Consider the following 21,880-nt stretch of genomic DNA (forward strand, 5'->3'; position numbering starts at 1 on the left):
TTGATGAGGAGTTTGGGATCTTGAATAAACTTACACTTGATGTGTACAAAGAGCCAAAGCAGTGTTGAGAACACTTGGCAATGTTGAGAACACCTGGCAGTGATCCAGATGTACGCAAGTTTATGTGGGCCAGATATCCATTAGATAGGTGATATATGATGGATATAGAACCCAACAATATGCATATATGGTCAAAGCAATACAAGTCTATGAGGGTATGATATCCATTGGATAGGTGACATATGTTGGATATACAACCTAACATTATGCATATATGGTCAAAGCAATACAAGAGATAGAGCCCATATGATTTGAGGAAGCACTTGGACATAAAACTAGTTTTTCATACCATCAAGAAAAACATAAAAATGGTGATTTTAACAAGCATTTATGTGCTAGGGGATAATTCCACATCTCAATTAAGTATTTTCTTAAAATTTTAACACCATAAAAAAATCTTGCTTTTTCACATCAATCATTGAAAAACACCGAAATATTGATCTACCACTTCTATTTGACTTACTAGATATCAAGATTAGTCAACAATCAATAGCATCCTGAAAAACTCTGGTTTATCACGTCGTGGAAAACTCTGGTTTTATGCAACACTTAAACTTGGTGTGGTTTAGCATCCACACACTATTCTATCATCACTAATGTCTTGTAAAAACCTAAAATCATGCAAATTACACCAAAATAAGGGAGTTGGTTCATCATGAAGAACGTTGGTTTTTCACGCCATGAAAAACTATACCTTAGTTTTTCAGGTAGGCAGTACACATTAGTATCAAATTGCATTTACATAGCCTAACTTCATAATGGGTGCTAAGAACCCCAAATAAGCTTGTGAAAAACTAGATTAGTTTTTCATGCCACAAAGTGTCACCCAAAGAATCACCATGCAAGAGGCTATCTATTCTTCATTGCGAATGCCAAGAAGCCCAAATAAGCTTAAATTTGACACTAAAAGACTTGGGTTTTTCACGTCGTGAAAAACTAACTAGTTTTCATGCCACAAAGGGTCTTCCAAAAAATCACCATATTGATAAAAGGGAGTATTGACAAAGGTACTAATGAAGGGGGGTACTAACATTATCAAGAAACCTCTATAAGTCATGACAAAGGTGAGGAAATTAATACTTGACCACATTAAATTATCGTGAAAATCTCTTGATTTTCATGCTTGTGAAAGTCTCTATATTTTCATGCCTGTGAACCACAAGTCCATAAATACGACTATAAAAAATACTCATCAATAATTTAGCAAGATCCTAAATCATCAATAGATAACCATATCAATGGTGGGTGGATCCATTATTTCAACTGGCTAACTACTATATCAGTTGCTCCATGAGTAAACACAAGTATTTACTCACCCATTATTAGTGGAAGAACTACAAAGTTCATATGCATCATAGCCTCACCATCAGCATCCTTCCCAACTATATCTTTGGATGGGGGTAATGGTGGGCGAAAGTCTGGTCCATGCACGATACATAACCCATCACTTAGATTTCTTGTGAAAGATGCAAGCTTTATTGTTACCACTACTTCCTACTCTATTCAACAACTCAAACCTTGCCAACAATGGGGCCTCTCTTAACAAAATATCTTCACTATATAAACCCATGTTCAACTCTCCAAGAATAGTGAAGAAATTTTCCATTAGCTTGGTAAGTTTTTGTGTCTATGTTTGTACAACCCCCAATTCTTCTCTCATTGCTAACAATCCTTAGGACCTCACTAACCTTAACAATAAAACATGGTATCCCTACTTATGATTATTGCCAAAAAAGAAAGTGATAAAAAATAACAAAAGTTCCATAAAACAAGAGCTCTCACAAAAAATAACACCTCACAAAAACAAAATTACAATCACAAAGTCTTCCACCCCATTATTTAAGTGCTCCCATCTATCAGTCACTTCTTTACTTTTTACTAATAACAAGCCTTCCCTATTCCTTCTAGAGGAGCAATGACCATTGAGCATTCTCTCAGTATCAAGAATAAGCTTCTCAGTTCTCCCTATAAAATAAAGTCACATAGTCAATCAGGAAGGGGGCACGTTAACCCATTCTAGGATTAATAGATGATATCAATAATATTCTACATCAAAGAGCAAAGATAAACACACAAAGTATATATTCCAAATCTATAACTTGGATGGGCAAATACTTATAGTGATGATTCCTACTCTAAGAGCATGTGGTAGCATACTAGGATGAACTCTCTGTGAATGTAATTTTCTCTGTGAATGACAGAGAGAGAGTAGAGAGTTCAAAAGATACCTTGAGCGGGCCATAACAATCACAATAAGCCCTAACACAGGTAGGTCTTCAATGATATTCTTGGCAAATCATTTTGTTAGCATATTTGTAAGCTATGTCTATCTACATGCTAGATATCCATTTATGGCTTAGAGGTAATATTATTTTATTATAAGTTATGATGGGTTTTGGTTTTAGTTTTTTAAGAAAACTACAATTTGCAATGGTTTAAAACATCTGAGAGTACAATATTAAAGTTAAGAAAGGCATTTTCGCCTGCTTAAGGTGGAGTACACGAGTGGGTGGAGACATAAATGATCAGATCTTGGTTCTATGGCCTCATAAATTTGATCAAACTTATCTAGATATTGAATGGGATCTCTAGCTCCATCAAATTTAGTCATTATTCTTGAGATGTGGATTGGCTTTGTTTTGCCCAACTTTGAGCCTCTATGTTTGGGGTAACCCCCCTTCCCATTTCAAATGCCATCCTAAGCATGTCTTCTCTGCATATTAACAAAGCAGTGGAATATAAGGGAGTGGTTGTATAAAACCCTATGTTTAAAGGTTTGGGAATTTCGCCCCATGGGGTTGGGCTATGTGGTTTCTAATAGCACTTATCCTATACTGGTAGCCTAGCTTTGAGGTTACAGGCTCGCTCTACATCTAAGGACACGTTATGTGAATGCCCTTGTAAATCCCTTTGGTTTGAGGAAGTCCCATGCATTGGCTCTTTACCCTTCCCCATGTTCCATGTTTCTTCTTTGAACAGAGAAGAACCGAAACTTGGTTCCATTGGTGAAAACACTTCGATAATGAGCTCCGGTTAAAAGTGAAACTCCTACTGACACATTGTGTACTTGATATTTTTTGTTCTGAGAAACACTCATCCCTAATGATACAACAAAGGAGACATGCCCCTGTTGTGAAGTAAACTACGATTGTTGGGAGTTCTGGTTGATTATGGTCAGCTTAGGATAACCTCAGCTCAGGATCGACACCAAATGTTTGAAACATTATGGTGCCAACATGGTTTGACCCTTGAGGTTCTTGGTTATGCTCCCACTTCTTCACTGAAGCTTTTCCCAAAGATAGGGTGGTTTAATTCTCTTTTCATGAAGTTTATGATGATTGTTTATAGAGCTAGTTGGTGAATCTGGGGCTCAAAGAAACATGTGTGGCAGCTCCTATTTCCAAGTGTGGCTATTTCTCCATTCATGTCTATGTTTTGTTAGCTCGTTTGTTCCCAAATCTCCTCATTGGAGGTGGATCTAAAGGAGTTTTTCCTTCTTATCTCTATTGGAGTTCTAGTCATTTGCTCAAACTAAAGGCTAGGTGGGTTTGAGAGAAAGTGTGGTTTGATGTACTATAGTCGACTATATTATTGTTTCTAAAAAAATATGCCAATGAAGCACATGGTGAAAGACCATCACCATAAAACCATGCCAAATACGATCTAAGCAATTGCCATTAACAAGAAAGCATGGATGGCATCATCATGCTCAAACTTGAACACAGTATCATAAAAGATATCATCAAGAACATGTGTGTCACCAATCAAGGTGATAAGATAAATTTTCTCCTTCCTCCGTATGCACTGCCAAGCACAAGGAGGTTCTTCAAGAAGTATAACTCCCATATGAGCATCAAAGAATATAGCCAACATAGAACCATAGATGTATAATATCCACATGCTAATAGCATAGAAAAATCCGTGCTCTACTGCTACAATATGTAATCCATAAGCATATGCCTAAACATCCATCAATATGACCATGTAAAGATAAAGAAATCCCATCATGCAAGAATAAGAAACCATAGCATGGATAGGCAACGCACCACCGGCATCATCAAGAATAATAACATGATGATCAACAGCCTGTGAAGCATCACCATGATGATCAAGAGAAGCCAAGAACTACATAATCACTGTATCATCATCATGAATAGGGCTCAAACATCAACAACTAGAGCTCAACCACCACCATCATATACATATAGATCAAGATTAATACCCACATGAGGATCCATGTGAGCCATACTATCCGCATCATAAGTGTAAACTACTACATTTCGATCAAGGAAAAAAAGAGAAGAGGGGAAATAAATAAGATTAGTGCTAATGACTAGAGTTTTCCTTATTGGACTAATGGCTTTGGAGGCTTAATGTAAGTGGCTTGGCTCTGATACCAAGTTAAAAATCAACATTGGATCAAGCTCATGGAGGATCAAAGCATACTAAAAAGATGGTTTAGACATAGTTTAAGTACTAATTAAGATTAGTGAGAGATTAGCAAGATGAGACAACAAGATTATAAAAAAATAACGTAATCAACTTGCATTAGAGTTGATTCAAGCTTACATTAGAGTTGATTTAAGGACATGTTTTTATAACTTTCATGGAGCTCCCAAATCACAAGCTATGTGCACCCTTGTGCCCTCCATGTGTCAATAAATGCCCACACTGCATGTACCTCCTTGTGCTTTCCATGTGCTACCTTTTTGACCATTGACTTCACCTTTTATTAAAAACCCATACAAATCAACTTTTGAGGTACGACCCTTAGTCTTTCTTCCACACCATGGAAACCTCATGTGCAACCCTAGCAAAGGGTAAGGCAAAATTTGACCAATTCATGCAGCCCCATGGCCATCTCCAAACATACCATAAATAGGATATTTCTTCCACCTTAAACTTAGAATCCTATGATGCAATTGAAGGCCTTGAACCACCCACTTCCTTGCCACAACTGGCATCACTCTCAAGCCTTGCTAAAGTGGGCTAAGAACAGATACCTCACCCTTGCTAGATGAAGATGGATACCAATAACAAAAACTCATGAAAAATGTTGAAGAAAGCGAAAAAGAGTCGAGGAATGCAGTTGAGATGGAGCAAAGAAGAAAGTAAAAACAGAAGAAAACAAGAGGAAAGAAGAATTGTGAAGGAGAGTCCACCAAGGAAGACAATACTATTTATGTAAACATTCTACCCACTCTTTTGCCCTTTGCAACTAAACGACATTTGTTGTTGTAGTCCTCAACATAGCAACCCTTAGGGTTAAAGCATACCTGCAAATCTTGCTCAATCATCTACCCAACAAAAACCAAATTCTTTTTTATATTAGGCACATGAAGTACATCAACCGCCATCCTGCACATAGCCAATGGCACTTTCCCAATGTGAGTCGTGTCATCCCTCGTCTTTACATAACTTGGTTTTTCCAGATGTTTGACATCTCTAAACCACTCACCCTGACAGGTCATATGGTTAGAGACTCCTGAATCCACATACCATACATCATCACCATTTATGGATACATCTATAGTCAATGAATTCAACATGTGCTCTGCATAACAAACAAATGCTCACATCTCTAAACCACTCACCCTGACAGGTCATATGGTTAGAGACTCCTGAATCCACATACCATACATCATCACCATTTATGGATACATCTGTAGTCAATGAATTCAACATGTGCTGCATAACAAACAAATGCTCACATCTATCTTCAATAGTCTGCTTGCTTGAAGATGCATAATTGTTTTACTGTAACTTATCACTTTTTATGTCACTGATTCTTGCAACATTCGGTTGGTGAAGTGACTTGGTTTGCCACAATAAAAGTAATCATTTGATCCGATCCTGATTACTATCTTTGCCAATTATCTTGGCCTCTTTGGCTCCCCCTGCCTTGAGACTGCTGGCCTCTTCCACCTGTGTGTGTTTTTGTTGATACGAATTAGTAGACTGCTACTATCCATAATTCTGATTTCCAAAATGGCCACCACCTTGGCCTTGATCGCAACCCCTATCTCTATCTGTACTTTAATTTGAGTAGGTCTGTTGTGAAGTGTTCTTCCCTTGGAAGGAAGAGTCTTCACCCAAAGACTTCGCTTCTATGATTAACATAGACACCAAATCCCAAAAGTTGGGAACATTCTCTCTTACAATAATAGAGGTCTTTGTTATCAAAATAGTGTCCCAACTTGTTCATGTACTTTTGGTAGTCCTTTGGTTTTGGTTATGGAGGGAGGATGCTCAATGGGGCATGGCTTGTCTCTTAAGCTTGCATTCATCTAGATGGATAAGTCTCTCCAAAGTTGTGAATTTCCTTCTTAAGTTCCCATTCATCCATACGGATAAGTCTCTTCAAATTTGTGAATTTCCTTGCAAAAGAGAACTTATCAAAACTCAGACTTCCGAGGATAAGAAGGATGTAAGAAGATATTGCCTCTGAAGGGGACAAGATAAAGTTATCACTTGATCACCTTGGAGAAAATGTTAGGTTGGCCATGGCAACCCACAGAAGGCTAACTTTCACCACCCACTAAGTCCTCCCTGACTACATCTAGCAATGTGGGGCTTGGTTGGATTGGTTCCAAAGCTAGAGGCTCTAAAATTGATTATGTATGCAACCTCTTACGAATGATTATAGTTCTATTTCCCTCACTCGGTTTATGAAAGGCTATGGGAAAGGATTCGAGATACGCTCAGGTAGGGTTAATGGTTCACACTCGACCAGTTGCTCTAGCACTGGCTCTAGTTAATAACATATACCTTTTCCTTCATTCTATCTTTCTCCAACATAAGATTGGGATACTTTTTTGGAAGGTTTTTGTGATTTGTGAGTTTCTTTTCCTTGAGAAGACCGAGTTTGTGTAGAAGCATCTCTATAAGGGAGGCAGTTGAAGCTCTTGTCCGAAACCACTTTCAATGGTTATTATGCTGTTATCCTTGACAATTGATCGTGCATTACATTTACATGCACTTTTCAAGGTCTTCTTCTTTTGGACCTCTAGTTCTGGTTCATTAGCCTTGTTTAGGTCCTATTATAGCCTTTAAGGCTTACAGCTTTGGTTGCTTGCTTCAAAGGCGAAGCTTGAGCTTTTTGCCTATAAAGTAGCCTTGGACGTTTCTTCGGTTGATGCCATCATCTTGGCTTGAACTCTACACATTCTCCATGAGAAATCATTGCTGGATGAGACCACTTTCCAAAGTACAATCTCATCTTCCAACAACCAAGATCCCTACGGCCATGCTAACGGTCAAAGACTGGCCAAGACTTTAAAAACCTACATCGCACCCCTCACCTCGACTATGATGGTGACTACCAGTCCACTCCCGGCCTACCCTTGAACTGCCTTTTCTTGCCGCTCCAAGGCAGAATGTCCCCCATGGAATTCATCCTATTCTTCGGACATAGTACTCTATCTGAAAACTGGCATATGGTTTTTGCATCAGACTTTAAAAAGAGATTCTCGGGTTCGAGTACCATTCCGTGCAGTTTAGTGCCATCATATGGATTATAGGAAGACTCATCCCATGGGTTTGAGCCACTTGAAATGAATAAAAACACACTTGTATTGTCAACACACAAATCCTCCTATGCTAACACAACTCCAAAAACGATTGCATGAGAAGCACCACCCTCAACTCAAAGGTGTATGCGGGATGATTTTCATTGTCCCTAAACAAGATTGTCACCAAAGGTACATAGTACTGAAAGTGTGATGGAGAAAGAAGGGTACAGACCTCTGCAAAAGGTCTTGCAGAGAAACATGAGCGGCTTCCTCTAGAAAGGAGAGTAACGGGGCGATTGTGGGTATAATGATGTCAATACTGTTGCTCGGCATCTTCACATGGAGTTTTCAAAAGAGCTGGTTCTCCGCAGCATCAGCTACAATAGGCAGACGGGGAGTCCTTCCAAGGAGACAGGACACCACACCAAAAATGACTGCAGCAAGGAGGCCGATAAAGATGGTGTTGTAGAAGATGATGAGAAGGTCCAGGCCCAAGCCACTGCGTGGATTCAAGATGCGCTGGACGATAAGGGGAAGGACAATGAGCACGTCCAACACACAGGCTTGCATAGCGTTAAACCTCACATACCGCCCAAAACTTGGGTTACGGACCACGGCCAGATAGAGGGTGAAGAAGACCACGAAGTTGGAGTAGGGGATGCTGGCATAGAGGCGGAGGAGCGGGAAGAGGGGGCGGAAGATGACTTCCGACACCGGGTATTGGGCAAAGACATAGCGGCCATACTGCATTCCGTCCAGTAAAGGAAGGACGTAGCCCACCGCCGCAAGAACACGCTCCACCACAGCACCAGCAGATCCCCGCGCCGAAGCGACCACCACCGCCCCTCGTCCTCTTTTTCTCGCCGGAAAAACAGATGCCCTTCTCAATGAGTAGCAGAGTCCAAGCCCCAACCGAGACGGCAGGCCATGTTGCTGCTGTGGTAGCGTACCTGCGGAAGAGGTGGTCAGAAGAAACTTGCTGGGGACTTTAGGAGGGGCTGGACAGGATCGCGACGAACCGACGAACAGAGATCCTGCAGGGCAGAAGCACGCCGCCATATCTGCGGAGAGAGAAACCCTAGAGCAGAATGGCAGCAGCAGTTAAGGCCACACAACGCCGAAAAGTGCGCAATAGATGACGTGGTTGGAACGGGCACCCATAAACAGAAAAATAAAAAAACTTTATTCTGTGTGCTTTCTTATTTACAGGGAACTAGTGGCATGACCACTCCCAAAAAAAAAAAAACTTCATTCTGTGTGCTTGTGGCATAACCAGTCTCCCACTTGGGCATGAGATATCCTTACATGCATAAAAACACAAGGTCTAAGGGTGGGACTCATCTTTTATAAGCTTTGTGGTGCTCATTATCATTTGATTGTTTTCGCCTATAGTAGTAGACAATTATACTCCAAGAAATTGTAAGGCCCTTACGACAATTATTATTTAAACGTCCAAGAAAAGTTTGTAAAATAAAATTGTACAACCATATTATATAAGCCTTCAATTCCTCCCGCCCAGAAAAAAAAAGGGTTTCTCTTTAATTTTTTGTCTGGAGCCATGAACGGATGTTTCAAATTTTGAAAAATTTCCTGTAATGGAAATTTTAGAAATTTTTTTTAAACTATTAATTTTGGGCATGCAAAGCGAGAGAGAGAGAGAGAGAGAGAGAGAGAGAGAGAGAGAGAGAGAGAGAGCGAGAGAGCTCTGCAAAACACAAATGAAAGTGTCACACACGAATATACTCAAAGCTTTCCATCGTGCCTCCATGAGTGCTATTAGTAGCCTTGACTTCTTCTTACATGCAACATTGATTTCTAGGCCGACCTCTACCCTAACCACAGTCACCTTCTTTTGGAAAAGAAAAAAAACACCTACATGTAAACCTTAATAATAATTACAAAATTTGTGAATTCACATGCTTAAAGAGCCAACACAAAGAGAGAGAGAGAGAGAGAGAGAGAGAGAGAGAGAGAGAGAGAGAGAGAGAGAGAGAGAGAGAGAGACGTCTTCGACTCATTAAAGAAGTCTGGTCTGGCAGAGCCACCCTTCCCATTTGATTGTAGTCAACTGCAAACCTTTCACCCATTAACAAAGGAGAATAAAGGAGACTATTTTGGTAAATTCATTAGAATGTGCCACATGGCACATTTTAGTGAGTTTACCAAAATGTTAAAATAGTCTCCTTTATATATAGTATATATAGTATAGATATACATAGTATAGAAAAAAAATCATAAAGAATTTTATGCCCAATAAGAATATTGCCGTGCCAGCATTATATGCTAGATAAGCATGTGCACAAACATTTTGTGGTTGACCAAGATGGCATTTACACCTAACATAGGCTCTAAATACCCTCCTACTTTTGGAGGTGTAAGGGGGGCAACCCCGGTAGAAAAGCTGACATTCTGTAAGCTTTTACTAGGTCTTTACCCCTCTAGTTGGTGTAGAGGGAGCTCAAGCTGAAGGGGCAAAGACTCGGTTTTCTATCGGTTGCACCCCCTAAACCTCCAAAAGTAGGAGAGTATGGGGGTGCTTACAAAACTTCATAAAATACGGCATCTTTTTGAAATCTCTTTCCACTATTGGTTTTTCTTCCCGAGTTTTGCTAAGTAGGAACCTTTTTCATACTACTCATATATAGCTTCGCAAGCTTAGAGTTGCCTTTTGACGGGGACCCTTGCCCATCACATTCTGCAGGAAAGCGAACTTGCACGTATTTCACCATTTACATGTAATTTATGACGATTAAGAAATATTTTTGTAAAGTTTTTCATGTCCAAAATAACCAAAAACGTTCAGAACAAAATACCCAAAAACATTCGGAATGCCCTTGGCAAGTCTCTTAAGGCTTGGCCAGACATGAGAATGTAAATATGTTAAATCAATGCATTGGAGACTTTTGGAGTGGATTCACATGACCACCTAATGTTGTCAACTTGTCGCACTCACAATTTAAAAAGGCTGCCGTCAAATCCAAGAACCATCATGTTTAATGACATTAACTACGCGTGAGGGTTCCGTTGGCCAACTTGAACCGATGGCCAATCGTTTTTTCGAGTGCATTAAAGGAAGGCAAGGCCGCCTCCTCCTGCTCCTCCTCCTCATCATCATCATTAGTGACATCAACACCGTTGCATTCACAAGATTCCCCTCCAGCCTCCACTTGTCCCAAGGCCCACATGCTACTATTGCTTTTACTCGTCGTAAAAGTCGGCTCTCATCCGTCACACAGCACTTTGCATTCTTTGATGACATGTGTCAAAGGAGAATGCAGTCTCCTTTATATATAGTATGATGATTTAGGAGATGATACCATTTATCTTTCATGTGGGGCCAGATCCTTTTGCTTTCTTATCCATCTCTATAATCAACACATCACAAGAACATTATGGCTTGGGAAACAACAGCCGGCGGTCCAGATCCTTCTGCTTTCTCATCCATCTATATAATCCATACATCACAGCTTCCAGACTCCTCAATTGCCTCTAGAGCAGCTTCCCTGAGCATAATTCTATCTAGCATATCTTGAGGTCACCAATTCACTGCCCCCTTCTCTCTAAGAGTGCTAGGAACCTCCCTTTTGTGACTACCAAGGGGGTTATGACCTTAGTATATGGTCCCCATGAGGATACACCCATGGGCAAAAATTTTATTCTTATGCAAAGTTCCACCTTAGTAGCTGCCACTTTGGCAAGCCGGCTTGTAAAATTTTAATATAATAACATAATTCCAAACATCAAGAAAACAATCATTTTCAAAACAATATGACAGTTTTTACTTTGGAAAATCATTCCAACTAAGAAACCCATAATTTCATCCACCACCAATATTTTCCCTTTCAGGGCTTCCCTAGACATACTTCTTTCTATTTTCAAGTCCATCCCATATTCTCATTTAGAAATCCAATTTTCTTTATGGTGGTGCCTCTTGTCTTTTGGGTTTCTATGATATTGCTTTTGGTGAGATCATGGATCCAATCAATATAAGTTTGGCTAATGGATACTAATCCATGGACTTGGTCAATTTATTTAACTATAATTTACCAATGCAATTTGGTCATTTTTAACTCTAAAACATTTAGATAATGGAAACTAAAAGTCAACCTAGATAATGGAAACTAAAAGTCAACCTAGATATCTCTATTTGGACAGAGCTACGAGGCTTTGATTTACATACATGAAGATACTGCTCTAGTGTATAGCTTCTCAAGCATAATTCATAAATTAGTTTGATCAAGTAAGATTATCCTTGCATACATTCAAGAAAAGGTAACTTGAATCATACTCAAAAGTACCCTCTTCGTTTTTTGAAAATTTTAGGGGTCAATTTCGAACAGTAAGCTTTTATATGCAAGCGTTTCTTTGTGGTAAAATAGTATGACTTTACCCTCTTTATAGTCTTTAAAATAGGACCATATAATCCCTAAACTTTAATGCAAAACATCAATTTAGGAGATCAATTCTAAAAAATAAGCTTTTATATACAAGCTTTTCTTTGTGATAAAATGGTATGGCTTTACCCTCTTTATAGTCTTTAAAAATGGGCCATATAATCCTTACACTTTAGTGTGAAAAGACTAATTTAGTCAACCCACAAAGTTTTCTTCCTTGTAAAGATGGGAATTTCTTAAGGTATTCTAAAATTATCTTATCTCATGTGAGACCCAAGTACCTAAGGTCAAAAAAGGGATATGTAAATGAAACCTTTGCTCTGACACCAGTTGTAAGACCCCTACCCCAATATTATATTCTAAATAGTTAGTGGAAGCCAATTCTAAAGGGGATAGAGTATCTTACTTGAGGCCTCTCCTATAATTATCTCCACATGATTAGCTATCTCAAGGTGGCTCCCCGAGGATCAACTCGCAAAAAACCTCTCAAGGAGAAATGTAGGGGATTCCTCCAAGGAATTTTTTTTGGAGATAACTTGAATTGAACACACAAAACCTACAACTAGGTGCCTCACGGTTTTGTCCGAGGAGATTTGGTCCCACGACCGCGGGGAGGCACTCGAACACTTTCACCATTTGGATTACGAGTTTTTGGTAGGAATTCTAAATCTTAACACTAATCCTTTTTCTAACTTAAATGTGTTACCCAAGTTTTTCACTCGTTCCCAGCTTCAGTTGTACTGTCTGATCACCCTAGGTTCTAGCCACCCACCTAATCACTCAAGCTATGGATCTTACGTTTCAATTAAGGTTGTTGGGTTTATTCCAAAGCCCCCTAGCTGGCATGGTTTGTTTAAAGTTGCATGTATAATTCAAAAAATAGACACGCCAATAAACATTTACTTTCAACAATTTCCATTGACAAGTCCTTCAATTTTTCTAGTACCATCATGAATACCATCTCTTCCATGTGCCAATATAGTTTTCTTTAAACTAATTGCCCTAGGCATTATGCACTAGACTAGTTCCTTTAGGTTGGGATCAGTTACTTTAGCTTCCACATTTGCGCCAATTTTATGGCCTCTCGAGGCTTTCCCTATCCCGAATCGAAAAAAATAGGCAAATCAATGAGGAATTAAATTCTAACATCTTTTTTTGAACAATTACTAGTTTCATATGATTATAACGACCATTTTTAGGTGTGTCTCACACCATCCACCATGGCTCACTCTATCAACATGTCAGTGGCCTCTCTCATGTAGATGCATCTCAAAACAATTCTTAAATCAGTATTACAATCTATGTAGATGCATCTCAAAACAATTCTTAAATCAGTATTACAATCTATGTTTACTTGTTAACTTGGTTCATTTTTAATTTATCATACATCTAACAAAGAAAAACTTCAAAGAAATTTTTAGGTCATTTGGGAATTATACTTCCATCTCACTTGGGAATTACCCATCTGAGTTAACAACAACCCAAATTTTTATACATAGCAACACTACCATCCAGGCAACCCTTCTTTAGCACTTTCACGGACCTATCCTTAATAATTCTTATCATCATGAGCCATTATGGAAAGATAACAACACATAGGGGCATCATAGAGCCTTAGAGACAAGTTGAACGCTGTAGTTATTTTAGCTCCTCATTTCTCAAGTTGGGCCCCTAGTGGAGCATGTAAGACATGGGTCCACACATCCCGTAATGCCTTTCAAATTATTGCATCAATAAATCATCATGAGAAGACAATCATTTTTAATTAGATTAAATATATCTAATTCCTTTACTAGATAGAGGTCTTTTCGAATGATGAAAGTTTCACTATTTCTCATATTCTACAATCATGGCAAGTAAACCATACTTAGAAACAACATCAGCATCATTCCTTTTAAGAAATTCTCCATAGCACAATCTCATCAATTTTCCTCGTCTCAAGTTGAAACCTTTAAGGACTTTGTTCAACAATATATCCACATTTCTTTTTCTAGGAACATTCCCAACATGAGTTTCTCTTAACTGGTTTTCTCTTAACAACATAAGCATCATTCCCTTTAAGAACTTCTCCATGGCACAATCTCATAAATTTTCCTCATCTCAGGTTGAAACCTTCAAGGACTTTGTTCAACAATATATCCACATTTATTTTTCTAGGAACACTCCCAATAGTTTCTCTTAATTGGTTCATTAATACCATTTCCTCACATCCATCTTTTAGGGTAGGTTGAGTTTAAGTCCAAGATCAAAGATCAAGGATCTATTTTAGGCACTGGTTCTAATAGTTTTCTCAAATCAATTTGCCTTTCTCACCTTAGTCTCCTTAAACAATTTCTCAATTGACTAAATTACATACTTTAGACCCTCCATCATTTCTTTCAAGATTTAGGACCCCGAGAAGTCACCTTGATTGGTCATACCCTTTCATTTCCCATCAGATACTTCTTTAAAAACTTAGGTCAAATAATTATGTTTTATGAGAGGATCAAGTCATCCCTCGTTTCATTAGATTTAGGAAGGGAGGAACACGTAATTTATTATTTTTAAAACTTAAACCATCATTGTGAAGGATCAATTGCTTCAAAACTTGTAGAATCCAACCTGGTTATTTTTAAAGGTTGATATCAGATTGTTGTCAAGCTTGGCTCGTACACATAAGGGTTGTTGCTTTAAAGGGTAGATCCACAGCTTCAACTTTAAAATTATTGAGGTATTCTTACTCTTATCAAAGCTTACAAACGTAGTTAGTGTTAGAGTTATAACCTCTATGGGGATGCCCATTATTTTATTAAGAGTATTTCGGGGATATTTTATTTTGGATGCACCTTTTATTTATATCATTTTCTATGATTAATGTGTTTAACTAGCTATGTGCACTGGTAGTCACAATTAATGTCTCTAATTGGCTTTGTGCACTGGTAGTCACAATTAATGTCTCTAATTGGCTTTGTGCACTGACTAATATTATTTTAGATGTAGGCGATGTAGATTATTTGTTAATCGTGTGGGTAGAACATTTATTGGATCACAATGAGATATTTTGGAAGACATATTATGGTTTTATATTTTGGCATTAATATTTTTGGAAGGTTAAGGCCTCAAACCTTTGTAGTACCAATTAGTATTTATACTTTTGGTAGGCCCAAGACTTTATATTTGTAGCTTGCTATATTTTTATAAGAGATTTTATGCTGAAGAACTCAAAAGCACTTGAGCTTTTGTTTTTTATCTTTTAAAAAGAAAGCTTTAATACATATAAATATGGGTGAGTGGTATAAAAGGCCACTAACATGGATCCACTTCTACGAAAATGGAGAATATAGAGACTTGCAAGAAATATATTATTCAACCCAAATAATGCATCAAAATCCACACACATTCAAGAATTGAATAAATAACTTGTAAAAATACTTAGCTCATGAAAATGACACATCAATGGGTGCAATCTTCCCCCCTCATGTGTGTGGCCTCTCCCCACACATGATTATTTACATAATTTCATTCCAAGAATAGGCCATAGCATCCAAAAATACAAAAAGTGTGATTTTCCTTACACGGCACTCTCTTATGCTCAAAATGGAGTGTCCATAAATTGAGGCTAGGGTTAAAGTATATAACGCTTTACAAAAGTATTAAAGTTTTAATACTTTAATACAAAAAGTGTGATTTTCCTTACACGGCACTCTCTTATGCTCAAAATGGAGTGTCCATAAATTGAGGCTAGGGTTAAAGTATATAACGCTTTACAAAAGTATTAAAGTTTTAATGTTCAAGTCTAAGCTTGATAAATATATGCTTCCAAATTAAAACAAAATGTGCACAAGCTAGCACAAATATATACAAAGCTTAATCCAATAAGGTGTGCCATAAATAATAATGTGTGCATCCTCCTCAATCTTTTGAATCATCTTCACCTATAAAATATCCAAAAATAAATAGGTAAAAAATAATTTCATAAGCATACAAACCATCACCACACATACATTTTTCAGGCACAAGTAACTCAGGAGTCACCCTGCCATACAAACCAACTATAACAAACATTAGAGGCCCCAAACATATGTTAATGTACACCAAACGTATTAATATTTATAATGGCATCACCCATGATATTAACATAAATTGGCATGACGCAAAGAAAATCCAAGCATCCCTAAATTATCTAAAAGGGTAAAATAATATTTTTAAGAGAGCTTAAAAATACATTCTCATAACATTTAGAATAATAATATTTTTAAGAGAGCTTAAAATACATTCTCATAACATTTAGAATAATAATATTTTTAAGAGAGCTTAAATACATTCTCATAACATTTAGAAAATGTTGTTCGTGCTCTTGATGATCCTTACTGAAAACTAAGATATCATCAAAAAACACAACAAAAGTTTTATGTTTCAAGAATATTCTATTCATTATTCTATTGAAGTAACCGAGACATTAGTCAAACCAAATGGCAAAACTAAATACCCATAGTGTCCAGTTTGGGTTCCAAAAGCAGTCTTGAAAATGCCACGTTCATCTATACGAATTTGATAGTAATCGGACTTGAGGTCAATTTTGATAAAAACTTATGCCCCCTTGAGATTTTTTAGCAAGTCATCCACTCGTCGTATCGAATATCGATTCTTGACAATAATCAGACTTGAGTTCAATTTTGCTAAAAGTCAGTGCCCCTTGAGCTTGTCTAGCAAGTCATCCACTCATAGTATTGGATATCAATTCTTGTTTAGAGCACGATAATCAATACACATTTGATATATCCCAATCTTCTTTTTGACAAGAAGAACCTGAGCACCAAATGGAGAATTATTGGGTCTAATCAGTTCTTTCTTTAGCAATTCTTCTACTTGTTTCTAAATCTCTTTTTGCTTAGTGTTGTTTACTTGATAAGGAGCCTTACATGACAAAGAGCTTCCAAGGATTATCTCAATTTTATAATCTTTTGAATAAGGTTTAGGTAAACCAGGAGGTGGGTCTTCTGTAAAGCAGTTAGAGAACTTAGAAATAAAAGGATCACGAGACACGTTTGGTTTAGAGTTAGCTTGAGCACTAAGCTCGTTGGATAAGAATAAAAAATGTATTCTCCTTCTTTCTTATAGCTCTTTTATCTTGAGTATGAGTTAAAAGAGGACCTAAATCACCCTTAGTCTAACACTTAAGACAAATTTCTCTATCATCCTTTATTAACCATATTGTATGGGTGTCATAATCAATATGAGGGTGGGTTATGTTCATGTCTCCATGGAATTCCTAAAATAACATCAACACCTTGCAAAGGAGTAACTAAAAACGTTCTCTTTTCTTTCAATGAGTCCATAGTGCAATTGTACTTAGTTCCTTGAAATGCAGCTTTCTCTTTATAGCTAGAGTACGATGCTTCTAGGTTAAGTGCTTTTAATGCCTTTTAATGCTTCTAGGTTAAGTGCTTTTAATGCCTTTTCAAAAATTAAATCATGAGAACTACCATCATCATGCAAAATAAAAAATTATTTTCCTTTTATTTTTCCTCAAATTCTTAACAAAGTGTGAATAGGAATCTTACCTTCATATGAGTAGTCAGGATCAGAATTACCCTCTTGCTTGAATGAATTGTCATCGTCATCATCTTCAACCATGTTGACACAAGCTATAGGTGTAGAGTTATTTTTCTTCTCTAGACATTCTGGTACAATGTGCCCCTCCTTGTGACATTTGTAACACCTGATAATATGATTCTTCAACTAGCCATTTGAGGGTTTGTTATTATTGTCTTTTTGAACATCTCTTTTGGCTACATCTTTATCCTTATGCATCTTGGATTTATTAAAATTTCTCAAAGGAAAAGATGGTTTAAGACTTTGCATAAGACTTTTCCTACATTCTAGAATCCCTAGAAATAGAATTTTTGCATTTTGATTTAAGATCAAGATTCATAGTAGAACTGAGATTACCAAGATGAAACATATTAGCATCTACCCTAATAGTAGGCTTGAGACTGGCAATCAATTTTCTTCTTTGCTCTCTTTCTTTGACATTCTCGATCAGTTGAACGTGTAATACAATATCCTAGAATTTGTCAATGTAAGCTTGGACACTCTCTTTCTCCACTTGGCATAAAGTATCCCATTGTTGACAAGTTTTAGCCTTATATTGTGAAGGAAGAAAATGTTTCTTTAAAAGTTTCTAGAATTCCTTCCATGTAGCAGGTCGATGCTTGCCTTGCTCAATCACATTCCACCATAAAGCATCACTTTCAATCAAATGATTACAAGCATATTTCATCTTGTCTTTTTTCAAGATTTTTCGCCTAAAAAATAATCATCCCAGGCGCTGATTGAGCCATGTAATAAGCACTCGTGTGTCTTTCTCCCCAACATAGTTCTGGAAAGTGGATGCCTTTTGGCTAACCTATGAGTATTTTTGAGATTTTTTTGCTAGAAAAATAATCATCCCAGGCTGACTGAGCCATGCAATAAGCACTCTTCCGGCGGGCGGTCTTTCTCCCCATCATAGTTCTAAAAAGTGGATGCCTTTTGGGAGTCTTTGTGAGAACTCTAAGCATGCAATGTAGCCTTAATAGCGTGCCTAACATGATCATTTTCCTCCTCATCAGAGTCAAAAGAGTCACGCTTGCACACTTAGAATGCTTTCTTTATATGTCGTTCTAACTCACGTCAGTGTTCACGCTCACTACAATTTGCTCTTGAAGTGCGAAAACTTTCTCTTGCATAGTGGCCATTGTAAATAAATAAAGAAAGAAAATATAAATTTATAATACGGATAAATAAAATAAAGATGGAAGACTTAGCTCTTGATACTCCTTGAACCATGTTGAATTCAAGTTTGAAATTTGTCAAAAGCTTGATCTTAGCACCATCCTTTACTCTGATTCCGAATGAATTCCGAGCGTGGTCAAGAGTCTTGATCTTAGCACCATCCTTTACTCCGATTCCGAATGAATTCCGAGTGTGGTCAAGAGTCTTGAGTTTTAGGTTAACTTCGACAAGAATTTAAGCTAATTTAAATCTATAAAGCATCAAAGTATCCCACCCAAAAGCTTTGATTTGATGAGGAACTTGCGAAGAGCACCTCCAAAAATATTGTTTTTAATGTCCCTTTGGTATTGCCCAAAAATCATTTTGCAAGAGGCTTGAAAATTCTTCACAAAGGGTGTAAATTTTTTAAAATTTTCTGCACATCTTATGTGAGCTAAAAATTGAATAGGTCTCTCTCCCTCTCTCTTTTGAGATAACCCTGCCTCCTCTGCGCACCGGATTCTTGGAAGTAGCAGTGGAAGTAGCTTCCTCTTGCGCGTATTAGCTATATCTTTGCAAATCGAAAAAAATCAAGAATAGCCTAACGTATCTAACACTAAGAACTCAGATGTATGCTCATAGGTCTCTATTACTATGTAGAGTATCACTAACCCTAAGTGTGCTAATGGATACACTAATCCCAAGTGTGCTAATGGACACATCACTAATTAAATGCACAATCAACTAGAGTGTCCACATGATCCCTAGGAAAGACTATATGCATAGCAGTGTCAATGCTTAGTGTGCCATCTTTGCCCCCGAGATCATGCCCACATGATCTCACTTACACACATCACTATCACATACATCATCATGATGTGTGTGAGTGAGATCATGCCCACATGATCTCACTCACACACATCACTATCACATACATCATCATCATATGTGTTAGTGGCATCATGTGCACGTATATCACTATAATCATGTGCATGTGTGTGAGATACATTAATGTCATCATGTGTATGTATATACAATACATCATGGGTATATGTATGAGGTAGATCATCATGTGATACATCATCATCATGTGTATGTATATACAATACATCATGGGTATATGTATGAGGTAGATCATCATGTGATACATCATCATCATCATCATCATCATCCGCATCATAATACAATGAATGAATTAGTCTGTGTGAGTGGTAATTAATAGGATGATGGCTAGTATATGTCATGGATGAGTCATGGAAACTATCAAGGTCCATGCAAACACCATTGCGATGGTGGCAGCATATGTGTATGCATGCACCACACATGTCCTGAAGGACTTCATCCTGTCACACCATGAATCATAGAATTATCTTGATAAATAGCAATCATTGATCATCATTTGCATGTAGCCATCCATATCAACATGTACATCATCAACATGGCTACACATCGTCCATCCATGTCGAAACTCATCATAAGTCATTCCTTTGGTGAACTCATAAGGCAAACTCACCCATATCTTGAGACATCTCCGTGATGCATGGTCATAATAAAGTCTCACAAACACCAAATGTGTGGATCACACCTCACACAACAAGGCGCATGAGCCAAGCCTAACAATGCATATAATGTACATCGCATGTAAATAAGCCCAAAAAGAACCAACAATCACCAAGCACGTGATCACCCTGAAAACAAATACAATTGTGTGAACACCCTAATAATACACCAAATCTATCCTATGTATGCACAATACCCCCTGAAATGGACAAGTTAAAGTAAATTTAAATGGGGAAAAGGACAAAAAGTGTGGATTGGTAAGTAAGGGAAGATGTAAATGTGAATGGGCTAAATGTGTGGAAAAGCCAAGGTGGGTGGGGTGTAGAAGGGTTAAAATTTGAGAAGAGAGTTTGAAATGAAAAGGCAAAAGGGAAAAACCCTGAAAATAAAAGCTCAAAAGATTTTCTCTTTCATGCTCTGGCTTGAGAATTTCTTTTGAACAATTTTTTCTTTTTCTTTATTTTCTTCTAAAGTGCTAGCAGCTAGCTATCCACCACAAGAGCTACGCTGAAAACTCTTGCTCAGTGTCTACTTCTGCAGGCTATGAATTAAGCCTTTGTCAAGGCAATGATGTTTTCTTTTTGGTTTGTTTTTTTTTGTTTTCTTAATTTTTGCTTGTTACTTGTGTGAAGCCCAGTTTCTTCATCTTTATGCTCACAACTTTTGTAGCTCTGCGCATTCATTCACCTGACACAAGATAGTGGTAGCTATTGTAAAATGAAGTAGATTTGATATGCACATGCACATGGGGAATGGGGCTTAGGCACTTGGGGCTTAGGGTCATTCACATGTGTACTTTTGGGGGCCTTCCATTGCTTAATTGTTGAACCTTGAAGAGAAGGAGAAATGGATGTATTTGATGGCTACAAGGGATACATATCCTAGAACCAGGGGAACCCAATTCTATGACAAAGACGGTAATGATATCTTCCATATCTACAAAACCAAAAGAAGTTGAACCAGTTGAAAACCATGAAGAAAAAACTCCAAGGAAATGTAATGTCACGTAGGCTGTAACGCCTGTGATGACCGACGACGGTAGACCGGATGGCTAGACGGGGCTTTAGCGTCAACGCCTCAACTGGAGTGCCGAGGGCGTGGCCATCTGGGGTTCAGTGGGAGAGGACGCCCATGCAGAGTCATGGGCGGCTAGGCTAGTGTGGACGGCAAGCCACACACTATATAGCCTGGGGGATGAGGGGCAATCCTCATTCTTCCTCTATGGCTAGGTGGTGAGCCAGAGGCCGTCCCCTCTTGTGGTAATGCCCGTAGTGGTGTTACGGTGATCTAACATTGGTATCAGAGCGTCAGTTTCATTTGGTCAGGGTCGTGCGTGACCGGGGACCGGAGCCCACTCAATGATTTTCAACCATTCAATAAAAATCTTATCCTTATCTCCACAATCGACTGTGTGGAGGGAGGCGGCCATAGCTGGAAGGAAGGGTTCTCTCTCTCTCTCTCTCTCTCTCTCTCTCTCTCTCTCTCTCTCTCTCTCTCTCTCTCTCTCTCTCTCTCTCTCTCTCTCTCCGTTGCACACACCCAAGCGCTCCATTTACAGGTAAGCAATTTCGTTTTTTTTTTTGCTTTGGAGCTTGTCTGTGAAAGAAGAGTTTTTTGTCT

The 21,880-nt window shown here is 38.1% G+C and overlaps 1 pseudogene; it reads right to left on the minus strand.

Moving 5' to 3' along the window:
- Window positions 1–7,919: 7,919 nt before the first annotated feature.
- Window positions 7,920–8,630, minus strand: LOC147604898 (protein TIC 20-v, chloroplastic pseudogene; annotated as a pseudogene).
- Between the last annotated feature and the right edge of the window lie 13,250 nt (window positions 8,631–21,880).

This window comes from Cibotium barometz, chromosome 60 (assembly GCF_041138505.1).
Source record: "Cibotium barometz isolate CiBa-2024 chromosome 60, ASM4113850v1, whole genome shotgun sequence".
NCBI lineage: Eukaryota > Viridiplantae > Streptophyta > Polypodiopsida > Cyatheales > Cibotiaceae > Cibotium > Cibotium barometz.